This window comes from Anticarsia gemmatalis, chromosome 7 (assembly GCF_050436995.1).
Source record: "Anticarsia gemmatalis isolate Benzon Research Colony breed Stoneville strain chromosome 7, ilAntGemm2 primary, whole genome shotgun sequence".
In the NCBI taxonomy this organism is placed as follows: domain Eukaryota; kingdom Metazoa; phylum Arthropoda; class Insecta; order Lepidoptera; family Erebidae; genus Anticarsia; species Anticarsia gemmatalis.
Window position 1 is genome coordinate 389,150 of NC_134751.1, and position 4,386 is coordinate 393,535.

Consider the following 4,386-nt stretch of genomic DNA (forward strand, 5'->3'; position numbering starts at 1 on the left):
AGGAAGCGGTGTAAACCTTTAACCTTTTTACGTTTTCAAATATATTTAAATTTTTTAATATTTGTTTGAGATTTGTCCCAATTCCGTGTTAGAATCTTAGGACATTTGCCTCAACAGTGGTGTCGAGAGTGTTTATAAAACAATTCTCAGCATTATTTTTTTGTAAAAAGTTTACACTGATTAATTTCCCGCAAACATGTTCACCTCTCCAATAATTTCATAATCCACTATGCATTCGAGTAGTGTTAGCTTGTCGCCGCCAATATCCTGGTTGGCACAGATTTCCTACGTAATTTCCGGTGCTGGGGAGTAAAATATTGCAGACGTGTACCGGATATGACGAGCGTCACGTTTGCACACTCAACCACTTTTCCTATCGCAAACCGACTTGAGCTCTCGACGACTACTTGAGTAGTTTTAAAGTATTTCCGATTGTGTGATAGCTATTTTATTCACATGTGTATTTCATTTGACTATTTAGTATATATTTGACACGGAAATCTATCCGACTACGGATTATGTGATCTCGTGTTCGATTGCCTGTACTCGTAAAATTCTATTGAGATAGATATAGTGAGTATCTTTCCTACTCCATTGCCTCAAAATCAAAATAACAAGCGTGATAATAGTGATTACATAGACTAAGAAAAGTAAAACAAAGCAGTTAATGACTGAATAGAAAACCTGCAATTCAGTTAGGGTTTTTTTTTGTGTTTTACCTAGAATAATGTGATTTTCATAGACACCTTTTCTTCCTATATTTTGACTGTCTTATTACTCATTTAGTTAAGACAGCTTTGCTTGCGAAGTTACCAGAATTAGAACATTGCCTTTTTTAAATAAAAAAAATGTCTTCGTAGAAATAAGTTACAAGCCAATACTAAACTAGTTTAATAGTTGAAAAAATAGCACAAACAGTATTCCCCTTAGCAATTAAGTAAGTATGATTCGTTTTCGTGAAACAATCGTGTGCCGCTGCACCAAGTTATCATAATAAGTAGTTCGGGAAGTTTACGAATTTAATGGCGGTTAATGCGACCCGTTGCGGCTTGAGGGGAATATACATTAGAATATACGCTTGTAACAACGAATAGTTATCTGTATCGTTATTGTTAGGAACAATGCTGTTGTGATATTTTTATATAACTCAATGATAATGCAAATTATTACTGTAAACATTTTTTTCCAGAATAATGGCGTTACAAAATATTTTGTCTGTGGATCACGGTATGTTTCGGATAATAAATCAAAAGTCATCTTATAAACATCAAGTGCTGACGTATTCCATTTTTAAAATATTAGATATATTATAGAAAATGGTTTTTTCTAATAATAATATGTGTTTATTTTAGAAACTTTTATATTTTGTCTATTGCTGCAAAAAATATTTTCTGTTTTTTTTTTCATAGCCCTAATGTTAATGTAAAGTCAATGCAAAAACGTAATTCCAAATATAACCGTAGTTTTACGTGTATTTTTTTATAACCGAATTTTATCTCCGGATTACTAACAATGAAATTTAAAAGACCCAAAATTATTCATTTTTAGACGAACATTCGAACTAACATGTTCGGGCGCAGTACACACTTCGTTATCTAATGTGTAAGTCAGTTAATATTTATGCTACTGCAGTGCGACGGTATTGAGACATCGAAACTTATGGAACTTGGACTAAGGCTAGTGAAGTTTATTGCTCGACTAATATTTTATACGTTATGTTGCTTTATAAGTTGTTCCACACGATATTGGCCTGCACGGTACTGTTCATTCAAGGCTTAACAATTTTAAGTTTGTCCCAGTTTTGTGGTACAATTTAAAATTCGGTAAAAATATTTTTTAAGGGTTGGCACTTCTAGGGAAATATCTTAGGAAATATTCAACGTCTAAGATTCAATAGATGTATTGATTTTCAAACATTGATATTTAAAAACATTAAAATTTATCTTAGTGGCTGTAATCTTTGGTTAAGTGGTGAAATTCCACTAAAAAACCACCCTGACTATCTGGTGTGTGACTGGAAAGGCGCTGGGTCCTAAAAAAACCTCTTCAGTGCTGTAAAAGTGACCTTAAATCTAGATGCATCTTGTTACAATAGCAGCACTTAATAATAATAGACACTACACATATTTCATCAGTTTCCAAAAGTTTAATTGCAATTTAGCGTTTATAAAATTGTGTTCAAGTGTTTATTCAGGCCCTGAATAAATATCAATTAAAACTTCATACTTTCAGCTTGTTGCGCAAAATGTAATATGTGTACAATCGTGGGCACAAATATGTACACATTGTACTTTCAAACTAATCTATGTAAATGTAGACTATAGAATAAATGCGGGCGATTATTTTAAATGAATATTTCAATATGATGTAATCACAGCCATTCATAGCCACATTTTAATTATTATTAATAGTTACTTTTAAGTTTAAATTTAATTTTTCTTACGATAAATGGTCATCTATTATCAAAATTAATTTCATTCAACGATTTTTACTAACAAATTTAGTACTAAGCGCCACTGACGTTTATCTCCAAAGCGGTGATCATCTTGCTATGACAATATTTATTTATAAAAACCCTTTGTTATAATGAAAGTGTGTACAAATCTGTGCTCATAACTGTACTTTTCTCAGTAATGTGCTTTAATTTTGAACGTTTTTAATTAAAAATATGTAAACTAATAACAAGTCAGGATTATTTTGCTTCACCTTCCGCTTTTCATGTTTCGTGGAAATATTGTAGCTTTTGGAAATTCGCTGTAGAATAAATAGGCTACCTGTAAAACCGTAGGGATTAAGGTAATCATGCATACTCATTTACTTTGGTTTACTAGACTTTTCAGTCAGTTGCAGGAGGTTGTGGTCGGAAGCTTGTTAGGATTTAAGCATAATTAAAATGACAAAAAAGGCATCATATTTTAGGTAAATATTTTGTTCATTGATTTAGTAATTGACAAAAAATATATAAAAAAAATGCATTCTAGTACTCGTTAGCTACTTCGAACAACAGACAAAAACATCAGCTGAATAATCTATACCAATATTATAAAGCTTAAGAGTTTGTTTGTTTGTTTGTTTGAACGCACTAATCTCAAGAACTACTGAAAAACTCTTCCAGTGTTAGATAGCCCATTTATCGAGGAAGGCTATAGGCTATATATCATCACGCTACAACCAATAGGAGGAGAGTACCAGTAAAAAATGTTACAAAAACGTGACCCATATACACTGTTAATAAGTTATGTAGTATTAATTAAATTACCTATTACGGAAAAAAATACTATATTTTTAATATAACTAAAACGATGTTTGATGTCTAAATCACAAAAGGTATCATTAAACGCTAGATCAGCGTTTCTAGTTTCAAAGTTATCATTTATACAACCTTTTATCCTCTAGTCTTACATTAATAATACTCATTTATTAATTCTACTACCAAATCAGACTAGCATGTCCACAATATTTGGCTCGTAACTCGTGTTATCGGTGTTACGATCTACACCGGCCACTGGTGGGCATTATCATACGAGGAGTAATCAGTGATTTTATTAGCACTTCACACGACACTAGGCATATGGTGCTGTGGCACGATTGTAGGTATTTTATACATTAGAGAATGTTAGTTGTAATAATGTAGGGTGGTCTGATTTTTGTATTCATTAACGATATTAATTTTTCGATAGTTACAGGACAGACGACAGTAGTTTATTTGTGTTAGTGTTATATTTGGGGACCCCCTACGTGAGCATGAGAAATATTCATGGCGGGGTGAAAACTAAGTGTGACGGGCAGAATCATCCAAAAGTGTGGCTGAAAATCGACGGAGATATCAGCATGCAGTTTTTTGATCCCACTGTCAAACTTCAGGCAATTAATTCAACATAACCAAAATTTGTTTTTTTTTTTAAATATGTTTGGGCAGCGGTCGCTTTTCCCGCCTCTGAGCCAAAAAGGAAGTAATTACGATGTGAGGAACTAATTGAATATTGTAATACTTTTCACCCCTTTGTGTACTAGATAAAAAAAGTTTCCATTCTTTTCTGAAATAGTTAAATTAACCACTGCATCTACTATCATGAGAATCAACTTTTGAACTTCTCGTATTCGTGTTTAATTCGCCAACTTGTATAAACCCTTACAAAGCCCACTCACGAACTATTTTGGAAGTATGCAGCAGTATGAATTACTAAGTATTTAACGTACCACCGGCTTAACATTAATAAGCCCGATAATTTGGCTTAAGCACTACATTTGTTAAGCCTAATCTAGACGGCTTTAATGAACGGCTTGCCAGAAAAGGTTGCTCTGATTTTATTTATGTAACGTATTATGAATTGTTTTGAGAATAATTAATGTAATTTATATTATGTTTCTTATCTGAGGGCTAAA